Genomic DNA, 21,596 nt, shown 5'->3' on the forward strand with positions numbered 1-21,596 from the left:
CCCATCAACGAAAAGTACTTGCCCTTCATCTAAGGCACTGTCTTTGGCTTTTGAAATATCATCCCCTTCTCCTGCATATTTTGCACAGTCATGCTGTTGCTGGGTTCACTGTTCTGCAACGCACTACATGAATGTGGGGGCTAAACAAGATTATTTCGTATGAGGTTGCCCTCTGTGTAGTCAGGGTGGATTTTGATCTCTCTAGTATTGCAAACAGTGAGTGTTTGACATACAGTGTCACAGAGCACCCCATCACGCTAGTGGAGCTCTTTTCAATGGCAAACGCTGTGGCAGCGAGGGCTTGTTTGCAAGTGAACTGTCCTTGCATGACAGAGTCGAGTGTGTTGCTGTAGTATGCCAGTGGCTTGTGCCCCATGGAGCTTTTCTGCGTCATCACCAGTGTTATGAGGGTGCCATTTGAATGTGAAAATAGGTAGAACTCCTGGGTGTAGGCTGGGGTCGCTAGAACTGGAGCTGTAGGGATTATATTCTTTAGGTCATTAAACCAGTTATCATTTCTGCTGTCCACTGAATTACTGTGCCCTCTTTTAGTGCCTCTTTGAGGCCTTGCAGGAGTGGTCTGGTGTATGCTGCATAATCTAGAATCCAGGCCCTGCAATAGTTGCAGAGCCCTAAGAACTTTTGCATATCTTTCATGGTTATGGGTCTGGGAGTGGCACGTACTGCGGCAGCTCTATTTGGTATTATTCTATTACCATCTTTGGAGATGAGCTGCCCCAAGTAGAGCACCTCTGATAGGCAGTACTGGACTTTTTTCTTATCCACTCTGTACCCTTTCTGTGCTAGTAGTTGGAGCAAGGAAATGGAGTCCCTTTGACAGATCTGCTCGCTGTCGCTGCAGACTAGTAGGTCATCTACGTATTGAATGATCGTGCTGGGTACCTGAATATATCCAAGATCTTCGTGTAGTATTCTATTGGAAATACCCAGGCTTTCATAGTACCCAAGCGATGGTGCTCATATCATTTTTTCTCCCCAGGGTGAAGGTTGTAAAATACTGTGATCCTGGATCAAGGGGCACTGAGAAAAATGCATTTTTCAAGTCCACCACATTGAAATAGGTGGCTTGCTTCGGGATGTTACACAGGATGGATGCCAGATTAGGGACAATAGGAAACTCTTTCTGTACAATATCATTAAGGTGGTGCAAATCCTGGATCATCCTCCAACTACCCCCTGTTGCCTGTTTGATCAGATAGATAGCAGTGTTGCATGGTGACGTGGCGGGCCCTATAATCCCTTGCTGCAAGAGGGCCTGTAATGTTTCCTGAATTCCCTCCTCTGCTTCTCTGGACAGGGGGTGCTGTTTGACCCTCGGGAGTACGCCACCTGATTTGAGGGTTATTCTTACTGGTTTCACTTCCTTTAACATCCCTACATCATGTGGGTTAGTGGTCCATAAGTGTGGTGGTACCTGCTGTAGATCAGTTCCACAGAAGGGTGGTGGCCCACCAACAATGGCCATGAGGGGGTTCTGCACCTTTCTGTACTGCACCATATGTCACAAGGTATACAAATCTCAAGCACTATCTCCCCATCGTTATTGTCGTCTGCAAACAGGTCTTCATCTGTCAGTTCTCGTAGGCGTATATTGGGGTCTACGCATAACACTGTGCGCCATTGGCACCCATGTATATTTGTTCCCAGCACTACAATCCTTTTGATGGACACTCGCAGTCCCTCGAAGTCTCATGACAAGATCATCCCAGAAACTACTTTGGAGAGTGCTACAGGTCGAAAACTAAAAATCTGCAGGTACGCTCCATTCTTTCCTGGTAAGCGGGGGCACCGCTCTGGCAAGTACTCTGATCCCGTACACAAACATATTTGGGTGTACCGGTATTCCTCTCACTGCCATCTCATTGGCTACTGCATGTATCACTAGCATCGCTCGGACGAAACATATGCCAGTGGTGGCACAGACAATTCCTCTATCTGTGAATGGTATGGTTATGTTCAGTTTGCTAAGTAAATCAATTCCCAGTAAGTTGAGAGGGGAGCTTTCGAAGTAGACGAGGGGCACCTGCATTACCTTTCCTCCTATCTTGACATCTAAATCTTCTGTGTATGGTACCCTAACTACAGCCCTAGAGAATCCATGCGTGTCGAGTGTTTTTCATGATAGCAGGAAGTCACCTTCACTTATGCATGAGTTTTCCACCGCCGAGTCCACCATAAAGATGAATTGCTTGTTTCCTATCTCTGCCCCCAACAGTGGTTCCTCTTCTGTGTGAAAGGTCATCGATAGTACTGGACACGCATGTGCTCTCTGTGGCCTGTCCTAGTCTTTACTGGCAGAAGGTGGACCCTGTAGGGCAGACTTCAGCAGAGGTCAAAGAGTGTCCTACTCTTGAAGGTCTTCGACAACAGGCAGCTTCGCAGATGGATGGGCAAAAGCCAGGGAAGCATAGGTTGTACTGGGAAGATGGCCTCTTCTACAGTGAACCGACTGAGTCTATCCCAGGGGACTACAGAAGACTTGTAGTGCCTTTTGAAAGCAGACTCCAGTTCCTAGTGTTAGCCCATGAGATACCTTTGGCTGGTTACTTGAGTTTCAAAAAGACAAAGGAACGGCTCTCTTTATAATTCTACTGGCCTAAATTGGGGTCTGATGTAGATATGTTCAGTAGGAGCTGTCACACTTGCCAAACCTCTGGCAAGAGTGGAGCCAAGAATGTGGCACTCTTGGTGCCTCTCCCAGTGGTGGGAGTCCCGTTTGAGAGGGGAGGAATCCACATTTTTGGTCTCTTGGACCCCCCAACATCTTCAGGAAACAGGTTTATCCTGGTTGTAGTAGACCATGCTACTAGGTATCCTGAAGCCCTACCTATGAGAACTGTTACAGCTCAGGCTGTGGCTAAGGCCCTACTTGGTATTTTTACCACGGTAGGTTTTCCTAAGGAAGTTATCTCTGACAGGGGATCCACTTTTATGTCCCACTACATGCAGGCCATGTGGAAAAACTGTGTAGTAACTTACACGTTCTCATCTGCCTACCATCCTCAGACAAATGGATTGGTAGAGAGGTTTAGTGGTACAATGAATAGCATGATAGGTGCTTTAGAAGAATTCCTTAGGAGAAAGTGGGACCTTCTACTGCCATGCCTTCTATTTGCTTATAGAGAAGTCCCTCAGGAGGGAGTTGGATTTAGTCCCTTTGAACTTCTTTATGGCCATCCAGTTAGAGGCCCCTTGGCCCTGATTAAGGAGGGGTTGGAGAGTGCTCCTTCCCCCAAGCCAGTGAGAGTTACTGACTATGTGATAGGTCTCCGGAGGAGAATGTCACACATGATGGCAGAAGCATCAGATAACGTGAAAGCAGGCCAGGCTCTGGTGAAGCATTGGCATGACCAGAAGGAAAACATGGTTGATTTTACTCAAGACCAGCTAGTTCTAGTTATGTTACCTACAAGGCAGGCAGAGGGACATACAGGACAAATGGATAGGACCCTTCAAGGTTGTGGGCAAACGTGGAGAGGTCATTGATCTGGTGGACTTAGGCAATCCGAAGGAGGCTCCCAGAGTCTTTCACACCAACCATCTAAAAGCGTATATCTCAAGACCAGAAGTGGGAGCTTTGCTTCTAGCTTCAGCTCAAGAGGAGGAGGAGGAGAGTGAACCTCTACCTGACCTACTCAGAATCCAGCCTTTAGATGAGAAAATAGGAGTTAATCTCTCTTCTAATTTGACACCTGAACAACAGGAGGAGTGCAAGTTTCGGTTAAATCAGTTTGCCTCTCTGTTTTCACTATCACCAGGCTTGGCCCCTTGGGGCCAGTGTGATATTCTCACTGGGGACTGTTTACCTGTTAAAAGCAGAGGTTGCAGGATGTCAGATCATGTAAGATCCCACATAAAGGAGGTCAACAAGATGCTTGATCTCGGGGTAATAGAGCCATCTACAAGTACATGGTCTATGCCAATTGTTCTAGTACCAAAGGCAAGATCCAAGTAGTTGAGATTCTGTGTGGAATATAGAGCTCTTAATGCAGTCACCAAGCCTGATTCCCACCCTTTACCCAGGACAGATGAACTGGTGGACAAACCTGGTTCTGCCAAGTACCTCAGTACACTTGATCTCACTTCAGTCTATTGGCAAATAGCAGTGACAGACCATGCCAAGGGGAAAACTGCATTCTCAACCCCGCAGACCTCTACCAGTTTAAGGTAATGCCTTTTGGACTAAAGAATGCACCTGCTACATTACAAAGGATGATTAACTAGGTTCTGAATGGGATGGAGGACTTCTGCATGGCATAATTGGATGCCATTGCAGTGTTCAGCCCTACTTGGAAATAACATGTTGACCACTTAGGATATGTTTTGCAGGCTCTTGAGCAGCAGGCCCATCTGACCATAAATGCAAGTAAATGTCAAATTATTCAGAGTAAAGTGGTCTACCTTGGACATGAGGTAGGAGAAGGTGAAATCAGGCCATTGCCCAGAAAAGTACAAGCTGTACAAAACTGGGCCACCCCTACTACTCAAACCCAGGTAAGAGCCTTCCTAGGCCTCACTGGTTAGAATAGGAACTTTATAGAGGACTATGGGACCATAGCTTCTCCCTTGAATGTGGTCTCCTCTCCCAAGTTCCCTAAAAAGGTCAGGTGGAATGAGGAGTGCACTCTAGCATTTGAAGGCCTAAAGAAAGCCCTTTGTCAAGCTCCAGTCCTAAGAGCTCCTGACTACAACCAAACCTTCATTGGGCAGACAGATGCTTCAAATACAAGTATAGGTGCAGTTCTGAGTCAGCTGGATGAGAAAGGTAGGGAGCACCTAATTTGATTCATGAGCAGAAAGCTGAAGGAACCTGAGACAAGGTGGGAAACCATTGAAAGAGAATGTTTTGCTATTGTGTGGTCACTGAAGAAGTTTAGACCATACTTGTATGGATCTACATTTGTGATTCAGACTGACCACCAACCCTTGAGATGGTTGATGGAAATGAAAGGGGAAAACCCTAAACTACTGAGATGGTCAATCAGCCTGCAAGGGTTTGATTTCACCATTGAACACAGGTCTGGGTGTCACCACCAACATGCTGATGGTCTCTCCAGGATATTTGACCGACTGGAGTAAGGCGATTCATCCAGGAGTGGATTAAATCCTCCTGTCTCTTAGTCTGGGGGGGGGGGAGGAATGTTAGGGAGAATTCTCAAGAATGTGCTAATTTTCCTTACCTTTTGAGACCCCCAGAAACTTTGCTGGATTTCTAGGATTAGATTTATTACCTGGGAAGAGTGTGAGCCTTTTTTCCCACTCTTCCATGTATTTTGATGTGTGTTTTACTTTTGTGTTCTATGGTTATGGAGTTTTAAAACAACTCCATAGGCATCATCTTTTTATATGTGTCACACAGCACCTTCAGTGCAGTGGCACTGGGATGTCTTTCAGACTTCTGAAGGTTTAAATACCTTCTCTGGGACTGACTACTGTCTCCCAGAGCATGTAAAGTTAAATTGACTTTACTAGTCTCTTTAAATTTACAGACCCAGCACACACTGTCTTCCTATAGAGTGCTGGAGGGGTTGCCTAGCATCCCCTGAGTCAAAACACTCATGTAACAGTCAACTGTTACCATTTCCTACTTGAAATGGCTGGTGGCAGCGGTTTGGCTCAAACTACCATGATTTTACCCGACCGCGAACAACAGTAGCTAAAAATCGGGTCAGCCATGTTTTTCAATATGGCACCCAAGACCTATCTGTAAAAACAGACTCTGGTCAACTTTTTTTCGCCGTTTCTTTTTGGAAAGGTCCTTCTTGTGTTTAATTCTGAGTGCCAAACCAGGTTTGGTCCCTTGGTTCGTTGGCCTTTGGCGGGCTGCAGTGCTGAAGCCTTCCTTTGGTGCCTGCGTGTCTGGGGTGGACAGGATGTGACGGAGGTGCCCGAAACTCCCTGTGCTTAGTCTCCTAGGAGACCTGAATGCACTCTGGCATGATTGGCCAGCTGGCTGTCTGGCAAGGACAGCCACCCTGCTGTGTGAGTGGCAGCCAGGCTGGAATTAATGGGGGAAAACCGTTTAAAAGCAGGTCTCTGGGACTTGGAAAGCAGAGTCGACCACTGGAACGAAAGAACCAAATACGAGCTCAAGGAAGAGGACTGCTGCAACTTCTGGATGACCGGTGAAGCCCTGCTGCAGGTCCGAATTGCCTGAAACTCCATTGACAGAGAAGCCTTTGAAGGGTAACTTCTTCCCTTGAGTTTGTTGGGAACAACCAACCCACAAGCCGCCTGGACACCGTCCCTCCTGGTCGAATTTTCTGCAGCGTGCTGTGGAAAACCGGATAGCCAGTGGCAAGGATACCTTTTTGTGGTCTTTAAGGCAGTCACACCTTAAACCGACGTTTTGCCAAGCTTGTGGCCTCTTCCCTGGGCACTGCAGGAACCTCCCGATGTCCTCCTTCTTGTCCCCACGACTGAAGCTCAGGAACAGCGAGATCTGCTCGAACTGCAAGGAACAACTGCTTCAGCTACAGCTCTTCTTCACTTTAAAGGTACTGTGAAACGCGGTCCGGAAATCTTTTCGGCCACAGTGAAAGTTTGTGAAACTTTCCCGACTTCGAAGGCTTGTCCTTCCCTAAACCAACATCTAACTTTTCGTCTGACCAAATTCTTTTAAGATCCATGGCAAAGACTTAACCGTTTACTACCCGAACTGTGCTATCCTATACAAACACTCTGAACCATTGACTTTGGCCCAGGCCTATCAATTGAATTTCTGGTTGTTGTTAACTGAAACCCTTTGCCCTGCCTATGAAAGTATTTGTGCTGTTGATTCTTATAACCTTCTCTTTTTACCCCTTTTTAAAGTAACTGAAGTGCCATTTTGCTCCCACTTCAGGGGAGCTGAACTTGTTCAGTAACTTATTGGTTGTGTATTTGTGGGAAATTAGTATATGATATTGAGCTGCTTTTGCTACTGTAATGTTTTCCAACTGACTGTGTAAATAAATGTATATTCTTTTACCAAGAAACCTTGAATATGTGTTTGTTTGAATTACTGTGATTGCTAGTCCTTTGTGTAACCTGATGTACTGCTCACTCTACTCTTGAGATAAGTCTGGCTGCTCAGCCACTGCTACCACTTTACTGTATAGTACAGGCTTGTACCAAAGGTGAAATTGTAGTGACACTTGTAGTCTTAATTACATATAGTGTTCCCCAAGGGTACTGCATGTGATTCTGCCTAAAAGGGACGTGTTTGGTGTTGCTGCATGGCTTGCTGCTGTGACGGATGGTGATATGGCCCAGGGATTTGGGGAGGTAACATAGTGTATGCTTGTTATATTTCGTATGGGATCATGGCTGACCCATGGATGGGCCCTTGGGAGCTCCCAGGGTGGGGATTTCCATATGCTTGTTGATGATAACTATAGCATCCTCCTGGTCTGTTGCAACATTCTCTGGAATGTTTCCCCACCAGCCGCATGGCCAACATTGCCCCTGTTTGCCACCCCTTTGCCCATGCCCACCAAATCCCCCTCAGGGGGCACCTCGTTCTCTTTGTATCCCTCATTGCCACTGGGGTCCTATATAGTGTTGGTTCCCTCCCCACTGTCCTTGCCCGTTGTCTGGCCACACTGCTGCCATCTGTGCCTGTGTGGCAACGGAGGCGCAACGTTCTGCACTGGGGGCAATGCCACTGACACTGCTGCTTCTTTCACTAGTTTATTTTGAACTAGTTTCGCTTCCTCTGCCTGTCTCCTTTGAATAGTTTCCTTTTCACGTTCTTTAATCCTTCTACAGTGGTGTACTATGATGCTTTGTATTTCAGGCCAACCATTTGCTTCCACCTCTGCTATCTTATCGAGCACTTTTTGCACTTCCTTATGGAGCCCTTGCTTCACAATGAAGTAAAACAAAGACATTGATTGATCCCAGGCGCTGCCCGTTTCTGCTCTTCACATCTCCTGAACCCAAGGAATGTACTCTGCAGCACCTTGCCCTCTCCGATGGTGCACTGCATAATTGATTGTAAATCGGGAGTGTCCGGGAAGGTCCTCCACAGTGCATCCCAAACGCTGGCCCTGATATTATTGAACGACGCCCCATCATGGGAGTTGTATCTCAGTGTTACTTCCGGGTACCCCGCTTTCACCCATACTGATTCTGCCTGATCTCCCATGGCAGATACTAACAAGCTTTTGATGTCTCCGATAGCGAGGGGCGCCCTTGCAGTATGTTTTTCGAAAGCATAAATCGATTTTCCCGCCTCTGCCGTGAGTTGGGGGAGGGCCTTGAGGAGGTTGTTTTTGTCCATCTGTGCACAAGGGACATAATGAGGGCGCCCTGCGCCTTTGTGGATTAAGGGCATTTGCAATTTTGTTTTCACTTTCCCAGTCTTCAGACCACTTCCTTTTTTCTTTGCCAATGCTAGTCTCCCAAACCATTCCCTTAGCCTCCCGTCCCACAAGCTATCTACTCTGTGTGGTTGGGGGTACATGCTCCGCCCCTCCCGTGGCCCCTTCCTCTGTATCCTTGAAATTGCTCCAGTACTCCTCGTCCGCTCTCCAGGACCCTAAATTCTCATAACCCAGGCTATCCATCTCCCCCTCCCTTTCAACATGTGCAGCTCTTGTGGGTGCACTGTCGATCCTAAACAGGAAGTCACCTGATTTCCATTCCTCATCAGGCGGTATGGGAGAGGTTCCAGGAGACAGCATCAGAAACTCTGTTGCTCTTACTGTCTCACAAGCTGCTCGTAATTGGCTAATTCTGTACATGTGGTGGCCAATGCCACTTCTAGGTCTCTGGCGCTCACCCCTGTGTGGGTGGACACTGCTGTGGGTGCAATGTACAGAGGGGGCGAACTGTGCTGGGTTCTGCTAGCATTGTTCCCCCAGATACGTAGGTCGGATGTGTATACCCTTCTGCTGGTCGGGTTAATAATTGGTAAATCCCCTTTGTTTTCTCCCCCGTCTTCTCACTTTCCCCTGTGCTATTTGTCTTCCCCTTATCTGGTGTTATCTCCTCCTTTTCTGGGGCCACTGTCTCCTCAAACATTCTCCAGGGGTCCAATACCTCTCGCCTGTTCTGTAGTGGTCGCCCATTATAGTCAGCAGTCAGGTAGGTGAATATATGGTGTAGGGCACACCTATCGAAGGACCCCCCTCTGGCCAGGAGTGGGGCATCCCCTCTCCTTTGGTTTCAGTCACACATTGGTTGTGGTATTTCTTGATCTTGTCACAGTATAGGGGCAGGGCTTTACGTATGTGGTCTAGCGGTGTGTCTGTCCACATGCTGATACTTAGTCTGTGTTGTGTCAGAAATGTCCTTATCCACGTGCTCCCCACTCAAAATAAAAGAATACAATCTGCCCCTCTCCCCTTCCCGTCATCTTTTAGAACATATATATATATATATATATATATTTATATATACATATATCCTCACTCTGGTCATACATAGGTGGTCAGTCAGTACACTCAAGAATATTTGTAGCAAGAAAAACAAACAGTTGCTTACATTCGTTTCATCCTCCAGAGCACCCACTTTCACTCTCACAACCCTCCTCTGTATATAGGCAAAAAATACAATAAAGAAACAAACTAAAATAATAAGCTAAAACAACAACCACTACTTTTCCCAAGCTCTCTAATTATACGGAGCTCCTAATTTTTTCTCTCATCTTTATTTCCCGCACTGGTCGAGACAGTGCACTGTGGATCCACCTTCTACTCTCTCTCGGGGAGGCCCCTTATCTTTTACTCCTTTTGTCTCTTCTATATATATCTCAAAACATAAAGTGAAGAAAAATGGGCATAACACAAAACCTCCTAGAATCAACAAAACAAACTATGCTTTCTCTCCCATTCACTGCGTGTTCCTCCTTTCATACTGCTCCTTAACTAAACCCCAACGTTGTTATTCCTTAAAATCTATACTCACGTGTCCACGTTTTTCCAAAAGCCTCAATTCGCGGGTAATCCACAACAGGTCTGGGCCTCTACCCGGGGTCACACCCCGCTTCAACGAGCAGGTGGGAATTCTGCAAAGACAGCACCCGCAAGGACCACTTCTGCTGCGTATGTGTTTTGGAGGACTGGTCACTGTAGGTTGCAAGTACGGGAGCTATGGAACCATGCCATAAGGGACACCAAATGAAGGCAAGTCCCTCTATGCACACACTCCAAAGTAAATACAACATGCTAGGGAAATACACCAAGAGATAGCTTTGCAAGGATAACAAGGTTTAATTTGTACAGAATATAAATGCCAGCAAAGGACTCTGCTGTTTGAGAGCACTCTGCTCTAACAGTTACAAACATCATCTTAAAAAAGCATCTGTCATCACTACATACAGTACAAGTTGGGGCCACCAATTGGTGGGACCCTACACATGGGCCTGCTCCATAGGGGATGCTAAGCAGTAATTGGCTGGTTCTTTTCCCGTCAATCAGCATCCACGTGGGTCAGATGGGCTCATCCTCGCAGTGAAGGTCGGGTCACACATCAGTGCATTGTTTCTATCTAAACTAAACATGCAAAGCTTTGAATATTAACTCATTGTGGCAGGCACCTGGGTGGCACGGGAAGTGGTGCCAAGGGAAGGGGAGGATAATATACAGTCATGCCTACCCACACATTCAGGGCTTCTTTAATACTGCAGTTCCCGCACTCAAGGTCTCCATCCTGGAGTTTGATCTTTAATTTATCCCTCCTAGTACCTCATGTTACGTGGGTATTCACTACGTAGCCAGCCTTTATGATTACTTTGTCCTACTTGCGTTGCTGCATCTGTACAGGTGTAAAATGACTTTGCATTTTCTTCAGTGCTTCTTTGCACAAGCATCTTCATTTCGATCCCGAAATGTTGCTTAACTTTGATACTTCATCTTTAGTTTCTATAGAGGGTCCATGGGCCTCATTACAACATAGGCGCTCCCGTAATGAAGGGTACCGGTACGGGACCGGCACCCTTCATTACCGGATGCCCTATTACGAGGTCCCCTTGCGGGACCCGGTAAGGATGCCTGGTCAGACCAGACGTCCTTTGCGGGTCCCGCTAGGGGACCAGGGAGCTAATAACGGGCCCTATGGGGGCTCAAATGGGAATGGGTGGGTTCCTTCAAGGAGGAATTGCCGGGTCCTCCAAAGTCGGAAAGACCCGGTTATTCCTCATTGAAGGAACCCGGTACTGGGACCCGGTATGGAGACAGCATGGCTACCTCCATACTCGTAATGAGGCCCTATATCGTCATGTCTTGCATATCTTTCCTAGGTGTCAGTTCTTACTTCACATGACATCACCAGTCTCCTTTCTTGTTCTAATGCACACTTCTTCTGGCACCCCAGCCAGTCAAGCACTATTTCTTTGTGCATGCCTGTAGGGTTTTCTCAATGGATACCTTGTCTCGAAGATCCTTTGTGGTACAGGCATCCTCACTGGTACTGCTCATGTAGCCATTTCCGGTTCCCAGCATATAGGCAACATGGGGGCAGAGCTTTTGATGGGGGTACTTGGCTCCTCCTCTACACTCCCCCCTCTGGGTGATTCGTCGACCACTCTCATTACTCTTCACACCATGGCATCCTCGTCTGACAAAATGCTTCTTTGGGACCCATATCTTCATGACTCCTTTCAGGCATGTTCATCAACACTCCAGGTCTTAAGACTGCATTGTCCACTAGGACTGCAGTAAATCCACCTTCCCACATACTTGTTATGGTGTCTTGGATACAGGAACTTCCTTCGTCATGTGCGTGAATGCTGGCCTTCACGTAGTCTCTGATTTCTTCTTCTGTTGGTTCTTTGGGCTCAACTCCTAATTCAACATCGATCACAATCTACTTTCCTACTGTTTTCTTTGTAGTCTTCTTGCATTGTGCAATCATTATCCTGATCACACAGAATCCAGGGTTGATCATCACCAACAGGGCCCCAAGGAACTTCAAAATGTTCGCCATCCACTGTGGAATCCATGAGAAGATCGATCCAAACCAACTGTCATCAGCAACATCTTCATCTACCATCTTGACGTGCAGGTTTGTCAGCATGGTTATGGCCTCTGTCAGGGTGTCATTCTCGTCATTAGGAGGTGTGACTGTGCAACATGATTCTCCAATTTTGGCACAAACCCCTCCATCCATAGCTGTGATCATGTCAATGACATATCTGTTCTCGAGAGTCATTAGTCGTATGGCTCTCAGCTCTTCCTTGATAGAATTGAATCCCTTTATGGTAGTGTTGATCGTCTGCAGGAGCTCCCATCTGGTTATCTGTAACCATTTGGTATTCGCCATTGTCTGGACTCCAGGTATAAAGATAACACAAAAAAAATGCTGACGTCTGGCTGAATAATCTGTGTTTGTATGGAAAAGCATCAAAAGCTTCTATTTACTTGGCTGAGAAGTAGTTTTCTCTCTTCATCCAATTCAAGAGTTCAGTAGACCTCTTCTTCCTCAGGTGAGCATCTTCTTTTGGGAACTCGCCAATGTTCAGGTCACTCTTTGGAATTACCAATGCTAGAACATGGACAATCACTAGAGAACACAGTCCTCCCCAATCTCTGGGTAGCTTCATGTAAGCTCTGGAACCACAGGCCCAGTAGTGATCCATTATCACTGCTGTCCCAATGTTCATTACTGGCACATTGAAGATTCAACCACACTTTTCTTGTGCCATTGTTTCTGAAACATAGCTTTGCACTATCCAAATGCACTATCTGCAAAGGACCTCCTTTGTCTTCGACTCATGCCAGCAGTTTTACAAGTTTCAGCCATAAAGGTTTGCATCCTTTTTCCAATCAGTCAATAACTGGTTGATGAAGACCAGTCACCACCCAGGCTCTGCATATGATTACACCTTCCTCCCAGCCATCTGGAGAAAGTACTGTTCCCCAGATTTGCATCTGGCCTCTTTCTTTGCAGCTTTAAATCTCTTCTTTAGCCTTTCCTTGATAATCGAGTCTTCTATTTACTTCCTCTCTGATTCCAGCTCCTTTCACTCCAGGCTGGTCAAACCCTATCACATGATTTCTGGTGAATATCCTTGCTCTTGTCTTCAAATATTGGACATAATCATCTTTATCTGGGCTTGACCATTTTGTTTTCCATTCCAATGATGCTGTTCCAACCATGAACTGACCTCTTGCCAGGCAGAGTGCTATGTGAGGTAGCCAATGAGCTGTTTGTACATCTATTTCAATAGCTATGAATACCATAGACACTTTCCCATAGCATAAGGCAGGAGTGCACATATATAGCATTCCTCTTCAGAAGTCCTTTTGCTCACCTCTTTCATATGCTGATACCACATATTATTCCCCAAATGTGCTGTACTGTCTAGATAATCATGTAATTCATAATCATCCTCCCTTGCACTCCTCTCGGGTCGCTTCCTTTGTTTTGATAAAAGAATCTGTACCTGATGATCATAAAGTAGGTCAAAAACAGACCTTTTTCCAAAAGGAAGCCCAGAACCATTTGTCACAGATCTAAGTGCTTTCTCGTGCACCACTGGTGTAGGAAAAATCACATATGGCATCAACTCTGCATTGGTTACTGTAGTGAGAAGAATGGAAGGAACGCTCCCCTTCTTTGGGCCAACAACATACACAGCATGAACTAGCAAAATCAGGAAAACAACGATAAACATTGAGCAAGCATATATTATGCACCAATACATTATGCTCCACCATCGCGTTGTCCCCACTCGTCGCCAATTTTGTTCACTGGTTAGAATAGCTAGGTGGTTATGGACCACATGATTGCCTGTAATTACTTTTAAGGAAAGAAAAAACTCTTTTTATTCAGGCAATTTCAGGAAATACTCAGGTAGCTGTTGAATTTGCTCCATAATCTCCACAAGTAGCTGACTGATTGCAGGACGATTGATAGGATTTTGTATGAACACATAAGTTATTTTTGCGCCAAACAACATGAGGATGAACTTCAAGCAAATAGTAAAATATCATGGCAAGTAAATTATGAACATCATCGTAGAACCATTTGTGCGCTCAAAGAGATGTTCAGGTAATTGTCTAATCTGATCTAGAATTGCTGCCAGAAGACGTCTAATTGCTGGGCCATTCTCAGGAATTTGGACGAACATGCGCGCACATCAGTGCTACTCCCAACAAGAGCAGGGTAAACTGTCAGTATAAAAACGAAGACAGCAAGAAGTAGTCTGTGTACGTCAACATCAGTGAGCACCATTTGGCCCACTAAAGAGAAACACGGTTTGAATTGAGTCTTGGAACTGCTTCCTCTTCCAGTCGTCAAATAGAAAGTCCAAATCTGGCTTCCTTAGCTTTACTTTCGCACTCCAAAGTTCAATGTCAACACACATCTGTGGCTTAAAAACAGTAACTTCCTCACTCTTTGCTGTAGCAGTTACAGGGAAGCCACATTCCAATGTCACTGAATTCATGTGCCTCAAGAACAATTGCTGTTTTGCACTCCTTCAGAGTTTGCATGAAGGAGCAACAGGCCAAAGTACTCTTTGTCGATCTACTGGATAGTCTCTGCATCCTTCTTCCTCGTCATCGATCTCTAGTCTACATGTGCTGAACTTCTTCTCCTTGACTTGCTTCCGACTGGGTTGGGGGTTTGCTGGTCTCTCCAGCGTATACTTTCACATCACCCTGGTAAATCCAAGCTCACCTTCCTTGGACTTTGACTGCTTATGGAGTGACGTCCTCTGCAATGAAAGGGCTGCCAAATCTAGGCTCCTGCCACTTCCTTGTGAAGTTTCTAATTACTATTTGATCTCCTGGAAAAATTCTAGGTATAGGTAATTCTTGAACTTTGGTTGCTGTATGGTCTTCATCTGTGTTCTGAGACCAACACCCCGTCCGCTTGATTTGATCTGAAATGACAGAGATACTAGCTGTCATACATGTTAAGTACTCATATAGCCCAGTTCCTAACAATTCTGTAGTTGTCTGGGCATCCCTCCTAGTCCTTGATGGAGGAGTTAGAGGCGTTCTCATTCGCCTCCCTGTGACTAGTTCGTGGGGTTTGAGGTGGTGATCTGAGCAAGGCTGACTTATCAATGCATATAATACAAGGCGCATGCAATGCAGCCACCCCTTCTTCAGGGTTAATTTCAACTTTGCTATTCTCTCTTTGAGCAGACCGTAGCGCTTATTATCAGCCTCGAGAAGCATGAAGGAGAGGAAATGACAGTGTACAGTGACTCCGCCTATGTGATGTCAACCTTGCATGCAGGATTAGCATGTTGGAAAAGGAGGGGCTACCTCTGAGCAGATGGCACTCCAGTGCAACACGCCGCACTTATAAAAGCACTACAGCTCCCAGCAGCCATAGCGATAGTTTAAATTTGCAGCACATACTAAGAGAACTGACTTTATTTCACGCAGAAACCAATCGCAGATGAAGAAGCCAAAAGAGTTCAGTGCACGATTATACAGCCATTTGACCTGTTAAAGGTGAGTTTCCACTGCGTGAGCAGATCGGGGGGAGCACTGACGTACAACCCTGAAAAGCTGGGAAAGATAGTGCTTGTGTGTGCCATGTTGCACAACATGTGTATCATGCGCAACATCCCCCTGCCCCCCCGACATGTGATGAGCTGGAAATTGCACAGCGCTGTGATGGCATGAATGGACGTGTCGCACGAGATGTATTTGTACAGCACTACTTCTAATCACCTGTCACACACAGGCACAGGCCAGCTAGCGCACTGGGCATTGTACATAAATAAAATCACTCACACTGAAAAATCAATGTCCACTCATTAATTTATTTCCTACACCAACTATATTTTGTGATATGAAACTATATACAAATGTGAATTGACTTATCTCCCAATACTATACACCCCAACTATCATTCCCCCTCCCCAACTATCGCTCCACACTCCCTCTCCGCAACTATCGCTCCCCACAGACGGCACGTATGGGTCCATGGCCTATTTTCGTCCCCTTTTGGGCTCCAGTGTGCGGCTGTGTGCAGGGCGGGACAGCCGCATGGAGCACCGCCCTGGGCCGCTCTGCACAGAACTCCCTGCTGTTGTGCCAGGTGATGGAGCGGGTGGTAGTGCCATGGGCTGTCGGTCCAGTGATCCTGGAGCAACTTGGCCATTGTTTTGCCGATGGAAGACCTCACGCTGGTGCCCTCCCTTACCCTCTGTGAAATCTGGACAATGGCACATGTGCAGGGACAAAGTGCATGTGCATTATTTCTGGAACTGGCCAGCACGCTCTCGCGCATTAGCTGTGCCTCCTGAAGGTGCTGCTGTATAAGGGATGTAAGTGCAACCTGACGTTGCTCAATCCTGGTGAGGCGGCCTTCAATATCCCTCACACTGTGGAAGTGGGGACGTTGGGGGCTCATTGGGTCCATGGGGCTGAAGGGCAGGGCCTCCTTAATGCTCTGGTCTGTCGTGTAGCCAGTTTCAAGACCACCCTCGTCCGCGGAGTTGTCTCCAAAGCACCCATGTGCACAGCCTTGTAGCAGTGGTGGTGGTGGGACTGCAGCTTGTGAGGGGTCTGTTCTGGCAGTGGTGGAGGGGCTACAGGGGCCTGCGCTGACAGTGGTGGAGGGGCCACAGGGGCCTGCACTGGCAGTGGTGGAGGGGCCACAGGGGCCTGAGGTTTCTGGAAGGATGTAGCTGTGGTAGCAGTTGCACGTCTGCCTGTTGAGGCTGTGGAATCCTGGGTTGAGGGGGTGGGGGTCCTTCGACATCAACGCCTGGTGCCCCTTGATATACTGGGATGGCCGTCCTCATTGCCAGATGATGTGCCTGAGGGAGTCAGAAAGGCAGAGCGTCGGTGATGAGTGTAGATTGATGAGGTAGACATTAATGCTTTGGCCCTTTGATAACAGTGCTGTGTCAGGGACATGGCAGGGGATATAGCATGGTGCACACACACTTGTGTCATGGATACTGTGCGGGATGATGTGTGATGTGCCTACATGGTGTGTGGTGTGCCAGAGATACTGACTTGGTGTACTTGTGATTTCTGTGTAGGGTGTGAGGGGTGTGGCACACAAGCTGTGTGATGTGTTGTGGAGGGTTGGGCCATGGATGGGGTCCCCAAGTGCCTGTTGTCTGTAGTGGAAATTTGTGGTCAAGTGTCAGGCTGGCTGGGAGGAGGGAGTCACATGATCCTTGGTGTGTGATGCTGGTCATTTGTGGGTGGTGTAGGTGCTTGGTATTGATGTGACTTTGTGCCTGTGCTAGCACGGCAGAAACAACACCACAAGTTATGCTGTGGCAGGGGATGTGTGTATGAGTGCCAGCAGGAGCATGTTATGTTGGTGATAGAGGGTGCATGTGCTATGTTCTATGTGTGATAGGGGATTGAACGAGGTTTGCGTTGATTGTGTATGTCGTTGTGTGCAACCGGGTTGCAGGTGGGGGGGGGCGGCAGGGCTGTATTGGTGTTGTGCACAATGCACTTGACATGTTTTGCAACTTGAGTATTTGCAGGATGGACAGGGAGGATGATGTGACATTGGGTTTACGTGTACACACCAGCCTCCTCGGATGTCATTCCTCCACCCACCGCAGTACCGACTCCCTCTGTGGATTCAAGGTGCAGCACACTGCTGCACGTCTCCTCCCAGGCATGCAGTTGGATGAGAGATGTGCTGCTGCCACCTGTGGCCATACCCTGGGTGTGCAGGTCATCCCACCTTTTGTGTCAGTCATGCACACTGCCGGGGGTTGTGCCTACTGCAGTTACTCTCTGTGCAACCTCCTCCCAGATGGTCTTTTTTCTGAGCTGTGCCTGCCTGATTAGGTCGATGGAGAACAGTTGGTTGGCATGTTCCACTATGGTGTCTGCCAACATGTTTAGTTCTGGCTCGCTAAAGCCTGGCTTGTGCCTACGGATTGCGCAGACTCTTGATGTCATCTTCAATTAGCAAGATGTGTGCTCAGGATATGGGTATGTGTCCTGTACTCTGAGGATTGCAATCGATTGTGTTTTATTAATGGCCGCCGCTCGATTTCCTGTTCCGGACATCAATGTATTCCTGCTCACGGTAATTGCGGCTCTGTTGTTACTGGTGCTGGTGGACCTGGGAGCGTGATGCCAGAATCGGAGTCACCAGCACCCTGGTTGGCATTTTGGGGGAGGATTGTTGGAATTACTGGCATGCCAGAATGCGTCTGCACGCCAACACGGAATCAACTGTTTTTTCTGGCAGCTGGAGTTCAGGGACACGGTAGCACCGGCATGCCGGTAATTGCAATTTCTTACCGGCTAACTCGTAATGAGGCCCTTTGTGTACCTGAACGCTCAAAAGTACTACTGCGCAACACCTAGCAGCTATCCCCTGAAGCCTCTCTCCCCACACGGCTCTGGTGCTGGTACTACATCTTATTAGTGATGTGGGCCGAATTGGACATGTGAGCACTTACAAGGTCAAAATTGGTGATATCGCTCTATTCCAGTCACTTTATTACTTTTATGGGGCTAGCAAGGAGTGGGGTTGTTACTTCAGTTAGTTAGGAACACGTGATGCTAGGTGGGTAAAGATATAGCGACAGCAGAATGCAAAAATATGATCACAGTTTCCTTAGGGTATAATCCATGTGTTGCACATGTGCACATCCATTCCTTTGTTGGTAAGCAATCACTGGTCCTCATTCCGAGTCCAACGGTAAGCCTGCCAGTGCTACTGGCGGGTTGCCGCCAGACCCGGAATTAATTACCGGCGCCTCACTTCCCGGTAACACTGGGGGATTACAACCCTGGCAGCCGGGAAGTCATGCGCGTCAATTTCATTAATCGCCATTCCCAGAGAGTCCTATGGGACTCTGTTGGAAAGGGGACACGGGAGCACTGGCAACGGTAACGACGGTGTCGGTGCTCCTGTGACAAGTCTGCATACCGTGGCCGCTGCGCCCAGCAGGGTCAGACCTGTCAGGCACAGTGGCTCCGGTCCAGAAACAACGGCGCCAGTAGGCTTACCGGCACTGTTATTTCTGGACCGGCAAACTTATAATGAGGCCCACTGTTTTGCAACATACGCAGGAGACGCAACATTTAATGTCTGTGCTACAGTGTGTCATAACACATTCTCGGTGTTCCTTTCAATCTATTGGTAAATGTCTGTTTTCTCAAAAGTGCAGTTCACTCGTGCACGGTGGCAGCTTTATGTAAAAAAGGACAGTGTACAATAATTCCCTGTCATCGTTATTCTGCGTGTGATTGGCTGTGAAGTCCGAAAATTCTTTTCCTTTTTCTTCATGATGCAGAATTCTTCTCTCTCTGCTGCTGGTGTGTTATCAGGTCTGTGTGGGCTGTCTAGGCTGTGTCATTCTTCTCCTACCTTCTTTCTGCTGTTTCCTGCTGCTGGTGTGTTGTCCTGGCAAAGCATAACTGTCGATATTCATTATCTTCCTAACCTTTCCCTTCTGTGACACACCTGCCCTTGACGCTGAAACAAGCGCATGTGATGTACATGTGCATGCAGGTGTGACATATTTGTATACAAGTTCACTTCTTAAACATATACGTTTCTGCCCCTTTCTCTAAGGCATGACCAGTACCTTTTCTTTTCACATAACATACACTCTTTTAGAAACAAAAACATTACACATCATATTGACATATTTATTACAACTTTTTCCCCCACATACATCCCTCATTTCCTGCATCTGATAGAGGGAATTCCTTCGTAATCTTGGATGGCCACCTTCTAAATACCATACTAACCTGTGCCCACTGCAATTTACGAAGAATACCAGACATTTAAAACCAATCCACTCTTTCACTTTCTACTTTTTACTCACCTGCACCACTTTCAATGGAGACTAATAAAGGAACTCCAACACTCCTTTCACTTCCACTGCCTTTTGTCCCTATCCACCTTCCCTTCACACCCACAAGTACTTACCCCCTCACAGGTTGCTCCTTCCAGTTACATTAACATGCTACACACCAATATGGCCTTATGAAAGAATTACGTCTTTTGTTTTGTTTGTTTGTTTATTCACTTTTATTGCGCACCAGACCCATAAGTAAGAGGGCGCAGGAGTAAGAAAATGAAAAGGTTACATAGTTACAAGAAATACAATATATACAATAAAAGCTTACCTTATGACACAATCGGTGTATGTTAAGACCTGCAAACTATTGTGTTACTCAATCTTATGCATTGCTTCCTTACTCTGGCAGATGTGTCTCCATTCTGCACATTGTGCTTTTCCTTACAGCCCCTCATTCCTGGCCTTGACATTAGCATGTCATTCTATGTGCCATCCTGTTTCTTTTAACACCCCCATGTGCCCTTGTGTTGTGCTTAGTCAAGCATCTTGTTTCTGCCACTTAATCTGATATTATACTTATGTTACAGGACTATTGTCTGGTATTGTAGGGGATCATTATGTATCATGGGTGTTGCCCCCCTCTTGTGGCCATTAAGTGAAAACAATCCCAATGTAATACCCATCTGTTCCTACATATTTTGTGCGCAATGCTGTCTTTCCACACCTCCAACTTTACCTCCATTTACTCTGTGTTTCCTTCTCCTCACTCTTCCTCCCTCTGTACACATATCCACCTGAATCCATCTCCCCCACCTCCTCTTAATTACTCCCTCCCTAATTGGTATAATACCTATAGTCCTCTCCTCCTCTAATATCGCAGTTGTTGCATCCGCTGGCATTCCTTCTTATACTGTTCCTAACTGCCCTTGCTCACTTTAACGTGTGATCATCGTATGTGCTAGTGCTCCTTACATGTGCCAAATCCTCCTTGTCTCTATTTTCAGTTTTCTGTTGATAAATAAAACGTACACTAAATACCCGTTCATCTGTTCTAAACACGTCTCCATCTATGAGATGAGTAGCCTGTGCTCCTCCTTAGGAGCTGCCCCCATCCTCCACTTCACTCCCTCATCATTATCCCTTTGTAAAATCACTCTGTCCTTCCCCACTGTTGCAGCTTTTAGCTCACTTGTAATCACTTGTCTTTCTTCCTGGTCTATGGGTGCTTTTTATCTGAATAGAAACTCTGTGGGTAATCTTGATAGTATGCCCGTTATCCCTGCCAGCCATGCTGACTGTATGTGTTTTTCATGAGGAACTACTTCCTAGTCTAATGGTACGCCGCTTTGTTTTCTCTAGCCATAGAATGCTGACATGAATGGTATAAAACAAAGTCATGCTCTCATAAAAGGACTTCCCCCTCATTACTGTCACAAGTAGTAGATGGGGGCCCCCTTTTTAAAGCGATCATATTTTGAATAGTGGGAACGTGCCTGGTTTCAAGTATTAATCTCGCCCTCCGTGTGATAGGATTTTTTTATATCAATTTAATATAAATGTAATATAAAAATATCAAATTTATATCAAATCTATATATGATTTATATAAACTGAATATAAAGTGTGTTTGTGCTTTGATATCAGTGTGATGTAAGTTTATATTAAAATAATTTTAATTTGGGACAGCGCTTGTGTGCTGTTGCTTGGTCGAGGGCAAAGTGAGTTGTGAGGAGTTAGACAGCGAGTGTTAGGGTTTGGTGACACGATGATGATGCTGGAGTGGGTTTGGCCTTTAAGTCCCGGCATGATGATTCGATAACGGATTTTATATGAAGTTGTATATCTGATAAGCCTTTGAAGATTTTATATAAAGCTGGAGTACATTT

The sequence above is a fragment of the Ambystoma mexicanum genome, chromosome 2q (assembly GCF_040938575.1).
Source record: "Ambystoma mexicanum isolate Mex_15411 chromosome 2q, UKY_AmexF1_1, whole genome shotgun sequence".
NCBI classification, from domain to species: Eukaryota; Metazoa; Chordata; class Amphibia; order Caudata; family Ambystomatidae; genus Ambystoma; species Ambystoma mexicanum.